This window comes from Typopeltis vanoorti, chromosome 16 (assembly GCF_054136105.1).
Source record: "Typopeltis vanoorti isolate ZY-2024b chromosome 16, IOZ_Tvanoo_1.0, whole genome shotgun sequence".
In the NCBI taxonomy this organism is placed as follows: domain Eukaryota; kingdom Metazoa; phylum Arthropoda; class Arachnida; order Uropygi; family Thelyphonidae; genus Typopeltis; species Typopeltis vanoorti.
In genome coordinates this window covers 93,086,315-93,099,724 of record NC_143564.1, presented here as the reverse complement: position 1 = coordinate 93,099,724, position 13,410 = coordinate 93,086,315, and the positions used below count along the sequence as shown (strand labels likewise).

The 13,410-nt window shown below is 32.5% G+C and overlaps 1 protein-coding gene across 1 annotated transcript in view; it reads left to right on the top strand.

Moving 5' to 3' along the window:
* Window positions 1-13,410, top strand: part of LOC150098184 (neurotrimin-like) — a 368,343-nt gene that overhangs the window by 245,315 nt on the left and 109,618 nt on the right. The window lies entirely within an intron of this gene.

Genomic DNA, 13,410 nt, shown 5'->3' with positions numbered 1-13,410 from the left:
ATAAAATTCAAAGGCAACAGTATTGTATGTTTTATGCAAATATCACAGGTTAATTCTGATTTCTTACAAATCTATTAGTTTATTACGCAATCGTGTGCGAATCTTGTAAGTGAGAGCACTGATCGAGGAATGGTTGTTGATGTACCGGAGTATCAATTATATCAATTATGTCAATTATATTATTATACCAGAGTATGAATTACTTAAGATCGTACAACACAAGGCACTTTTAATGAAATTATGATATTATGATGTAGAGAAGCCATTAATCACGACTGTCTGGAAATACTTCCAAACTCACAGCTATCCAAGTAATACCTGTTTGCATTGATTGACAAGCAACAGTATACGTTATACATTAGGCACCTAACATTAGTTATCCTTGCTAATAAGCAAACGATAAAAAAAAAACATTTTAAATATGTAAATAAGCAAGCTTTTATTGTATGTGTATACGTTTATGTAGTTATTATGAGTGCAATTCTTAACATTCCACACAACAAGTGTTGATAGTTAAATAGGAAAATAAAACATGATTAAACAAGTGGATCAACCCTGGAATGTTTTGTAAGTTACTGCATTAATTGTTCAGTAAACAAAAAACAGGAAAACTTGCTTTAGAACAAGCTTTATCTATAGATGTATCAGAAAAAGCTTTCTTCCATGATTTATACCGAACTCGTTGGTAAAATACATAATGCTTCCGATCAACAGCCCTTGAGTGTGAATCACATTATATTTACGGTAGTTGAAAATAAGTCCGATTCAAGCAGTACAAGTGTGAAGTTGTTGCTTTGTATCATCTTTTATTTAATATTCCTAAAACTAAAAATCAGATGGTATCTCCGACAAACTAATGGTTACATGATTTGTGCGATTTTATAATGTCATATATACAGTAACTATATTTCAAAATAGGCCACTATGAGCTGTCAGTTATTGATCGATAACATTTATCTCTCGGCAATGCTTTGAAACTTCTTGGAAATTAAAATATGTGATCAATTGTTTAAACGCTGCACTTGCAGGCTCACAAGCGAAAGTGCAGAACATAACGCTGCTATGGTAACGCATCATTTATAATTCACCTGAGTTGTTGAGTTTCCTCGAAATCAATTAGCAGAGGCTATCAATTCTTATTAAGCTAAGAGGGATTTCAATATTCTTACTAACTGATAACTGTATTTCTAATTGGTTTTAAAAGAAATTCAACAATATAGATTGGGGGTGATCTTTTAACTAAATAAAATACTGTTTCGATAGATCTTTTCCCATCTCAAATTGTACTCTATAGATGTTTGTGCTTCATAGATTGTACTTAAAGAATGTTTCATTTTACAAATTGTACTCAAATAAACAAGAAAGGCGTGCATAATTCTGTCTTCAACAAACTTCATTTTTTCATGTATGTTATTTTTATTTCACCATAATGAAATGAAAATCAAATGCAACTAAATCTGCTTAAATTAAATAAAAAAAGAAGCGAAGTTGAAGTAGAGAAATTTTAAACTATTTCACTGCAGCAAATAAAAAAATAATAATTTGAGTAAATTGCATGCAAAAGATATTAAGGGACTGGTGATTGAATGTCTTTCAATTATGGAAAAATGAATAAAGTTAACTGGAGAATAAAGGTCATGGTTCAGAGCCTGACTATGCCATAAGAGGAATCTATTTCCGCGAATGGGAAATAGATTCCTTCCTTCCGGATTTACGCTTGCGCAGACCCACGCTTTACTGTGCAGGTATTCAAAAACAAATCTTACAGAATAAGTTGCTTATTTTTTATTCCTGTTGTGTCCTCTATATTGCGTGTGAATTTCCAGCCGATTTGCCCAGTTTCCGCGAAGAAAAAACCTCCACCTCAGTATGAGACCTGCTAACTCATCATTTGATTGAAAATTCCTGATATAGGTTCCTGACGTCATAAACTGATGAACTCGGATCTCTTTCCAACCAACTGAGCTATGGAGGTTCGGAATATAGATCAGCTAACTAAAGAAAGAAGTGAAAATTCTTTGTATACGTGATTTCAAAATTCATTTCTGTTATTTACTCTTCACTCTAATTAAAAAAAAACACACATAAATCTTCTATTACTTATTTGAAGCGGTAATCCTAATAAATATTCTGATGAAAACAGTTCTATTGATTAATGCTGTGTTTGCAAATAATTTAAAATTCTAAGAAACAGGAATAAAATGCCTTTATTAACTCAATCAGCATCAATACTTTGTTTTATATGACACCAGATCCAAGGAGTCAATGTAAATGCTGTCATTGGAGGTTAATCAAGTCTATTGAATGTCAAAGGTTGGCATCATAGAAACACAAAGATGATTAAACACGAATGCTAAATCTGCAAGCACTTTGTTCGAAGTTTCCTCCTATGAATATCTTTAATATGAGAGAGATAAAGCATTGTATAAGTATTATGTGTTAATGAAACCATATAATGTTAAAATTGTTATACTCGAAAACAATTCATGTATGTAATTGTTAAAAACGTTTTCAGGGATAATTCGTGAGCTTGGTTTTCTTTTGAGACGTCAGATTCTCAGTGGAAAAAGAACAATAGGACATTGTGTTTTGTTTTTCATTCTTGAAGGACCTCCATTAAATGGACTTCTTCTGTCTCGTATTCTCGGTGCTTATGTGAAAGGTAAACTGCCAAATGTAATTATTACTTCAAATAGTTTTGTGTGTGTGTGTGTACGCACGCACACGCTGAAGGCATTGATTCGAACAGGTAGGAGAAAGTCTGAGAAATAGACCTGTCGACTCACCTATAAATGTGATATACTGTAGCTACTAAGTGTGCCTAGATATGATTGAGAGTCCATTTTAGTGTTGACCATGAAGCATCATAGGAGCTTTTATAACACCATCGTACCTATCACTCCTGTGAAAGAACTTTTTTTTTCCCCTTCTTATCTTCCGGGCGTATTGGTATCGTACCAGTCAGTTTCACTTCACAGCTCTTACGAACTACCTGTTGGAAAATGTATCACTCAGCCATTTGATTTCCACCTCACATCCTCGTAAAAGAAGTGCAATATGAAATATATAATAGTTTGTCAAGTTGCTTTCAGGGTAGTAACAAGTGTACACTATAAGTCTTGTCTGTCATGATGATCTACGGATATCACATAAGGGCGAAAATTTATACGCATATAATGGAGAAAGTATTTCAGCAGAATAAAAGCAAACAAAAGGAGAGCAGGCTCTACCTGCGATATATCTATAGAAATATTAGCTATAACATCATCTTTCAGTTTCTGCTGGGTTGTGCGATCTTACAGGAAATCCGCACGCAAAATTGATTACGTCATATTTTCAGTCTTTTGCAATAAGAAATGAATGTTTATCTTTAGGATTTTAATACAGTTGATAGAAATAAAGCATTAGGGCACATATTGTTCGTTGAGTTTGTTCTGATTAGATACGAAATTACTTAGAAGTAGACAGGAACAAAGGTATTATATCGCCATATATTATTTACAATTATATTTCGTAATACATTCACATTGATCACATTGATGATTATTAAAATATCCGAAATTATACACAAGTTTATTATGTTTTCATTATATTATAGGCTGATTATTATAGTAATATGAAATATGAAATATTGATTAGTATCCACTTTTGCTGTAAATAAATAAATAACAAAAAATAATAAATAATAATAATAATAACTGGGAAATGATTGGAATCACGGCTAAGGTAACGCTCTATTAGGCCATTAAGTTAGATTTGTAACCCGCCTATATTTTAGGCTATTTTTTTCCATCATGATGAATGAAATGGCAGAATTATTAAGCGAATGAGACGGCTAACTTACCTTCATTTGCTAGAATGTTACACGTTCCTGGTGGAGATTGTAACGGAACTCTTTTAAAATTGTAGGGCACAATTTGCATCTTACCCCTTAAAGAAGACTTCATAAATTAAAATTTAAAATTATGTTTGCCCTACTATTAATGAAATTACAAAAGATAATAAACAGAAAAACTAAAGCATCAAAAAATAATTCGCTAATTATGACAATTTCATCGAAATCTCGATTCTTTGAAAGTAATTTTTATAATATGATTCTGCTATTATTCCATAAATTTGACTTCAATAATTAGGTATATGTTGTAATATGTAACAGTATTCTATTTCACGTATTTCATATATATATACATATATATATACATATATATCTGCAACCAGTGGCGGCTCGTGGCTTGAAATGGTGGGGGAAATGAAATCAAACATGAAAAAATATTGTATATTATCGATAAAATTATACAGTTTAGTATAATTCAAAATTACTTAAAATAAAATCCATTATCATAACCCCAATAATATTCTAAAATAAAAACTATAACAAATGTCTTTAATTGTAATGTCCAAATATTTATAGAGACGGAGTAAACACGATGAGAACTACGAACACTCTACCACTGGCGCAAACTGCATATAAACAACAGTGGGACTGCGTTACGGACAGTGCCGCATTACTCTAATAGCTCGCATCTCACTATGAAGTGCATATGCTTGCGCGCGTAACAATATGACACTGTGGTAAACACAGCGCTGCTAACGTCCTTCGCTCTCCTAAGTGCTACAAGACGGATTTTTATTATTTTTTTACACAAAATAAGAGAATTGTATAGGATTGTTGATAATAAAATTAAATATTACAAGCAAATATAAATAAATTAATAAATATATTTATGTGTGAGCCTGTGTAGCTCAGTGGATGTGGCGTTTGCACACCACCGCGCTTGGCCGCACGAAGGAAGACTTGGTTTCGAGTCTAGTCGGCGACTAGAGGAAATTTTTCTAAGCCTTTTTTCGACCGGTTCCCGAGTTAGTCGATCTCTGGCACGGGCAAGCAGGTTTTTCCTCCCGGAAACTCGGGTTTTTCGTCCTGTAAACTCAAGAAAATCGACCGTAGAACCCACCTTATTTCAGACATTAAATATATTGTGTTAGGGTTAGGGACCACGAGATGGCGGCACATTTGAGCCGTCTCTCTTCACTGCGTACCGCTTAATTAGTGATAGCCTTGGGCCATCTGTCTCTGATTGGGTACCAGTGGAGATTGAACTGCCCACTCAGTCTCCAAAAGTTAGATAGGGCTAAATGGCCTCGCCTACTCCCGTATATACGGGAATAAAAAGGCGTTAGCTGATTTTTTTTTTTTTTAATATATTTATGTATCGAGAAAAATTGGAGGTGCTGCACAGTGCCTATGCACGAGCCGCTCCTGTCCGCACCTGTAGTTGGGGTGCACTTCCTGATATAAATCAACAAAGTGGAAAACAGGATTGTCTAAATACATAAGCATATTGATATCAATCGATAAAAAAATATATCGTGACTACGACCTGCACATTTTAGAGAAGCAGAAAAGGGATAGTCTTATATAACCTAGCATGTGCAATATACAAGACATCTAGGATTTATCTTCTTTGTTATACACAGACTGTAATCTGTTTCCTGAGCGGATTATCTGAAACGTCCGTCGAAGTTGTTATACGACATATAGGGTATTTGTGTGGTTACCAGTATTGGGACAGCTCATCGTAACATATAAAGCGCGCACACAAGCGCATTAGTTTAGTTCATCATTTAAAATGTAACGATATTTCACTAAAATGCAGTCTTAAGGGTGTTCATTTATAGTCCACCTTATGCTCTGTATAAGAATATGCACCCTGTATATATCAAGAAATTATAAATATTCATATAACTATCCGGTATCTGGTTTAGTTATGAAGTCAATGATATTGCGTGTTTATTAGATATTGTATGAATGCTACAGTAATGGATTGAATTTGTCAGATAGATATATAAAACATAAAAAAATGAAAAATACGATCAAAGTTCAACATTTCATTTTACTTTCCTCCTCCTGTATACCGTGCAGTTTCCATGGAGATCCTGTCCGGAAAGTAAATAACCAGTATAAAAGGAAAGAATATTTTTCTTGTAGATAAACGTCTGTACCTCCAGCGTTCGAAACACTCATGAGATGTTCGTGTGTGCGTGTGTTGCAATAGATTTATTGATATAATTTTCTCAAGTACGTCCAAGGGTTTTATTGAATTACGTCGAAAGTTTGCATGCCATTGTACTCCAACGCACTTTAAGCCATTCGCATCCTTTGCACGTATAGACCAAGAACGTTGCAATCCTCAAGAAAGCGACACCTTAAATTTCCAAAGTTTCTTAGTGAACATAAGACGGTCACGTCACAAGTGCGTTGATTTTATAGAGGATGAAGAGTAGACGTTTGCAGTTTCATTCACTCTTGGCTGGCAGAAAGGTTGAAAGGAGTTGTCACCCTCAGAACTTTATTTTTGGCTTTAGAAACGCGACATAAACGTGTTTGAGTTACATGCAGGGAATCGTACTCATTCTGGGTTGCTGAAGACTCTTCAGCAAAAGTCTTCTCGTGTTATTCGAAAGGAATGCTTCAAACATCGGCAAGATGTAACTGGAAAACGACAGAGATAATAATAAAAAAAAGAGACGAAAAAAAGTTCAGAGGTAGTGCGATAGAAATGGATAGAATTTTCTGCTTCGGTTGTATCCCATGAATTATTGATACGGAAATATATTTACAGAAAGATATAACCTCTCTCTCTCTCTCTCTCGTTCTCTATCTTCTCCACTTTGAATTGCATTGCACTTCTATTACATTTCGTCTCGGTGTTTAGATGTGTTCGTTCGCATAATCTTTTTTACTAAAGTGCTCGCAATACAAACATGATTTTCATCCAGGAAATAAACTAAACTCTATACTGTACGATAGGTTAAAAATTCCCACGTAAGTAAATCACTCTTACTCATTGTTTAAGATGAATGGAACAACTCAGGTACATCGTCCTTGTATGTAATAATTATAATAATCCATGAACTCACTTTTTTGCAAGTAAGTATAAGGCATAAAAATTATATTTATACTATTCCATCATCAAATAATGCGGTACGTACGATAGCTCACCACAGCCAACAAACGCAGCTTTTCATAAAATTAATTTATGCTATAATAGAGCGGTTAATCCTATGTTGTTTCCGCTGATCTCAAAGAGATCAAAGCTGATCCCTACTCGTCCTTTCCAAGTCTTTTCAATCTATGGCGTTGTCGCACAAAAACACGTGATTACATTATTTCACTGTAAATGATTTTAATATAATAAGAGTAATATTAACAACTCCGTTTATAGTATGATCCTAATATAAACGTTATGTGTTCGCATTTCAGGGGAATTACAGTTATTGGTCACGTGGACAAAAACCTCCACTTTTCGATCGATATTATTTTGCGAAATTATTTCCTAGACAAATGATTTTATCCTCAGATGCGACAGCACTTTGCTTTTTATGAAATCTTCGTTCGGATAAGAATTGGTGATTTATGACGTGTGATTGGATGAACCTTTCAGAGAGCGAGATTGTTATAAAATTCAGATATTCAAATATATATATATATATAAATCATTGGACAGGATCAGATCACACTTCTCGGATTGACATGTACCTCTGTCCTCTCCTGGCATAAAGACACATCATACGAACCTTCTATTTAAATCAAATGAAAATTTAAAAGAAGTTTTAAAGAAACTTCACATCCCCTTTTTTACTGAACAAACTATTTTCAACCCCCCCCTCCCCTCTAATGATTTCATTCCTGCAAATTTCAAATCCCAGTTCAACAACTAGAGGAGTTGAGTGATGGAATCAATATCAAAATCATATGAAATATGAAGATATTAGGAAAGCATTTTGCATTGTTAGCAGTTAAGAATATTTGAGCCGAATAATTCAAGGCAGTATGATTACTTAAAAAGAATTTGAGAGGAAGAGCAAGAAAAAGATGTGTTTGAATAAGCAAAAATGAGTATCTGTTAAAGTATGGTTTATGATTATAATCGAATAAAATCAGCAAAACGTTTTAAGATGGAACCAAAAATATTTTCAGCTTTTCGAAGTTCTGGTAAAATGTTTTAAATTCGAATACGCAGTATTTTCCGAATATAAAACTAGTAAATAAAGCAAAAATTTCTTCTCTTTTATGCCACGAAAACTATTTAAACTTGATAAAATTTAAGTCGTTTATTTCTTAAGAATAACATGCGTGTTTTTGACATTTACCAGATACCATTTTATCTTGTAATCTCTCCGTTAATACCAGAAAGTAACGCGATAAAAATGTTTTTCCAAAAATATTCAACAAAAACATTCTTATCATTTAAGTATGTTTTTTTTTTTTTTTTTTGAATATTTGTATGCCTGGTGCCTAGTTTTTCATGTTCCATCACGTGGCTGTCATTTCCAGACGCATGCAATGCACATCTCACTGGAAAACATAACGCCTCAATAATGCCCTGCCCTCCTCTCATATCCTGCACTAAATCCTCTGGGTTATTTGGTGGTATCTGCCGCACATCACTTTGCGACACGGCTTTCTCAAGGAATACAGACTTAATACATATAGAGTGCTAGCGAAGGACATCCTTACGCTACGTACTCTCGGACATTTCCATCTTTATGACAATGTTCACTTGGCTGATGCATTCGGCATTCGCCATTCTGGCTGGAAACCGGACAACTATCTCCGACCGTCTTGTATTGCACAACATAGATTATGGATGTTTCCTGACCACCATTTGTACTCATAGGATGGGAGGAAATGTACATTTGATTTATGTGGGTAGCTGCGAGAGCGAAAGAAAGTAGAAAAAAGAGGAAGGAATTGCGTTGAATTTCAAGATGGAAATGAATTTACTTTGCTATTAAATATATGTAATAGAACTCTAAGATATTGCTTATAAAATATATATAACTCCAGAAATAGACAGTATTAGATGAGGTTCTTATAATTTGTAAATGTAAATATATATTTAGGAGAAAATAGCTGTAAAAAATAGTTTCAAGTGCTATTTTGTTTTCTACAATTATTTAATAATCATTTCTAAAATTATTCTAAACTAAATGCAAGTTAGTTATCTTGAAATATAAGCGGCTTAGAAACGATGAAGCATTTTTCATCTTCATATTAATAGAAAAACAGCTAGAATGGCTCAGAATAAAAGATTAATTTTTCATATTTTGCAATATATATATATATATATATATATATATATATATATATATATATATATATATATATATATATATATATATATATATACACCTATAGAGAAATTATAAAAACTATTATCATTAGTTTCTCTAGAATGTCTTTTTTTTTTTTTTTTTTTCAACCAAGATCGTTCCTGTTTAAACCGCATTTAGCTACAGTTCCCATAATCAGGGATTATATAGAGATAGACAAAAAAAACCTTATGTAGTGATAATTGTTTATTGTTATAACGAAACAACAGAGTGTATGAAGAAGCGTGTTCTGTGTTAAATAGTGCTTGTCTTGCTTATGAATGTAAATTCGACACAAATAGCCCTTTGCTAAATAAGATACTTTTGTTGTCTTCGTGCTAATAAATACAACATTAACTGAGACTGAAGTTTCTTTTCACATGTTCCTGTCTCCTTAATTTCTTTATCTAAACTGTGGTTGGGAACACATACGAACAGTAAGCAAAAATAAGTTAATTGAGTAAATAGGACTAATTAAACATTTAATAAGTAATTGTAATGAGTTCTTCAACTACATCTGTCCGTGTTATTATTTTTTTTTATCGTTGGATAAGTCAACTAGATGAGCACCTAATCTTATTTACAAAACACCACTGAATGTAAATTATTTCAATTAACAATTATCACAGGATTATTAGCGATGACTTTCAGGCACTTTGGATTAATTGAGTCTTTTGATTTTTTTTTTTTTTTTTTTTTTTCTGGTACGAGTTTCGCAAGTCTGTTACAATGTGCGAAGAAAGTAACTATCAGTGGATTTTCGGAATCTTCCTCCGTAGCGCGTGCACGTTTGTCTGCGCTTAACAACAAGAGGGTGGTGGTGGTGTGTGGGGGGGGGGGATTTTGCAAAGGCTTTGTGATGATTAAAAGAACAAAACGGGCGATTAAATTAGCGACGACTGCTAACCATTGCTGTTATCGGCTGAGCATTAATTGAATCCCACAAACTGCCGACCATCGGCCGTCATTTGTCTTCCTTCAACATGACGTTTTTGTTGCTTATCTACTTCATATTCGCCGATTATAGAAAGGAAGAGAGTACGGAAAATAGGGGAAAAAATATGAGTGAGTGAAAGCAATTATGCACGAAGTAATTAATTTTGGTTTTTCTTTCAGTTAGAAATATTCACTTTAGGGAAATTAAAAAATATTTTTCTTCCCTTTGGTCACACTATGTTTAAGGGTAATTACCTGTATGAGCTTTCTAAAAGCTAGTTATTTATTGGCTTAAAGAATTTAATATTCGTATTCAGCTAATTTTAAAAAATCCATTTTTTTTAAAAATTAGCTAGTTATTTATTGGTTTAAATTTAATATCCGAATAAAGTAAACTCTGAGTCTTTTAGTCATAATTCTAAATGATTAATGATGCCCATGTGGATCAAAAAAAATATATAATCGACGCAAAATTTGTTTCAAAACATTAAACTTCACACCAGTTGAATGCCCTTAAAATTATCAAATAGAAACAGAAGGAAGAAATTACAACTCAAGTTTTGTTTTTATTAATTTTTGTTTATTCTTATTTTGATTATTTGAAAGCGACTGATCGTATATATATTTTTTTATTTCAATAATAATAATTTGACTTTTCTAAATATCTTCTTTGACAAATATAGAAAACGTGATATTTAGTAATGTGTCCGAATCGTTAATTTATACCACAAGCCTACAGTTTGGGGATTTTTCTTTCTATCACTTTGTAGTATTTATTCAGTACAGAGCTGTTCGTATTGGCATGACAAATAATCGAGTGTTTTATGAAAACGTTTTCACAGAAATATTTGCAAGTACGTCATAATATATGTATCCTTTAAGAATACGTGAGTTAGAATACCGTCTGTTAGTCTGCGATGGTGGCTTGGATTTCCTTATGAAAACTTTTTGTATCCACAGAACGGCAAACTAGGTTATTCTGCTGGATAAATTAACACACGCATTTAACCCGGCGCTGATGAGATGGGAAAATGTAACAAAAGTGGTAAGGTGAGGTCCCACAGACCCATCCAAATAATGTAGTGTATTATATAAATCCATATCTTTTTAATCAATATCAATGGATTCTCTGTGGATTCTTCCCCTGAAGATTCTTCCTCACAGTCTTGTTCTGTATCAGACTCATGGTTACTGACTAATTCTAAATCAATTTCACTATCATCATCTCCGCTAAATGGCTCCTCGTCTGTCAAAGCGTCATCTATAAGTTGACGTAACCTCTGTTCTTCCTGCTCGTAACTCATCTGGTAAAAAAAAAAGATATTATTCTCAAAATACACTCTAAATATTTAAGAAAACGTATTTGCTTATAGTAGTTGGTATGTAAAAATATAGAAGACACAGCAGTAAGGGTAATTATTAAATAAATATTAATTATTAATATAATTATATATAATATAATTTAATATTAATATAAATATTAATATTAAATTAAATAAATAAGGGTAATATTTTAGTAGAATATACATGAAAACAACTTACATTTCGGAAGTAAATATAGTCACACTTTTGGTACGGTGGGGTCTGGTGGACCCAGTACACTTTACACTTCTGCACACTAAACTTGCTTGCGGGCAACAGCCTGTCGTCTATGGCGGCGAGTAGCGGGTTACGGGAGGGGAAGCTATGCTGAGGCATGACTCACTGCCACGCGTTGTTAAAAAGTTATAGTCAATTTAAAATCTTTGGGGTCTGTGACAACCCACCTTACTAACGCCGAGTTAATAAATATGATGTACTGTCATCGCAAGTTGCTTCTGAGTAAGTTAATTCCATATAATTTAATCCATCTCCCTCCCCTAGAAGGTTTTAATCCTATATATAATGTAAGAGTATTATGGATGCACCACTAATTAAGTACCGCAATAATCTGCATTCCTGATATTTTAAACAATCTTCACACTTCCAATATTAACAAGGCTTATAAAATAATACAATACTTAATGACGTTACCAAACATTCCTGTCATCATAGTGGGATTCAAATCCATATTTCGTTGGTGTAAAATATCTTGCTTGAATAATTTTGGCCTCCAATAAGCAAAATGTTGGTCTCACAGCGGGTAATAATAAATGACAAACTATGAAAATAAATTATATATAAATTACCATGCGAAGAAAATCGTTTGGCTAGTATCTAAAGGTATTCACGAAAAAATATATCTGCAGATCGGATTCGATGTTGCAGGATTTTGGCTGGATAAGGTATCCACAAGGCCAACGTAATCCACATTAAATACTTAATTGAATATTTCTAATTGGAATGCATTATCATATAATATGATCTGAGAAAATGTTAAATAAATGCATAAAATAGCGAAAAATTCCTGTTATTAGTGTTATCTCTAACAACAATAAAATAACATTATTGAAACTAATATGTAGGTTTTATATACTGTAAAGATATATATATATATATATATATTCATTATTATTCATTATGAATGACAAGAGATTAATGTTTTAAAATATGAAATAGGTATTTATCACCATATGCACATACTAGCGTAAACAAAATTGGTAAATAAATAATGAATTCTAATCCTTAATCACGATATTAAAATTTTGAAGAAAATACTGAATGGCTTCATTCAATTCACTGACAATACATTTCTGGGAAAATCCACGTTAAAATGCGGCCCGTGCAAAACACCCTTTCTTTTTTAATCCTATATTTTCTTGCTGAAGAAATAAATGAAGAGAATAGCGGTTGCCGGAGAAACTGGTTTGAGATATTTTCAGAGAGAGAGCGAGAGAGAGAGATAGAGAGAGAGAGAGAGAGAGAGAATATTTAATTTCATTACAGCTTCATGCATAATTCCTTAACGTTATTTAAATAATCTCCTATGCATTACTGAATTTACCATATTCAAATATTAAGGAATGTCCTATTCATTAATTTGAATATGAATCATATGAGGAAATTTTATTGAAGAGATGGATGATGGAAAGAAGGTCGACTGGTCAAAATAAATTATTTTACTTATTCTAAACTAAAAGTAATTAAACTTCGCGCTCGATAAAAAAATAAAATAATATAAAATAAAAATTGAAATATTTAACTAACTTTTCCCTATTGTTTGGATTACATGGTTTCCCAAAGAAGAATTCCTACTTTAATAAAATAAAATAAAAATACAAATATCATGTTTTATGTTATTTATATAACTACTTTCATCAGTTATAAAGAATAGTGAATAACTATTATTTTATCATCATTATATTATATAATAATTAAAATTATAGTAAGAATCATTAC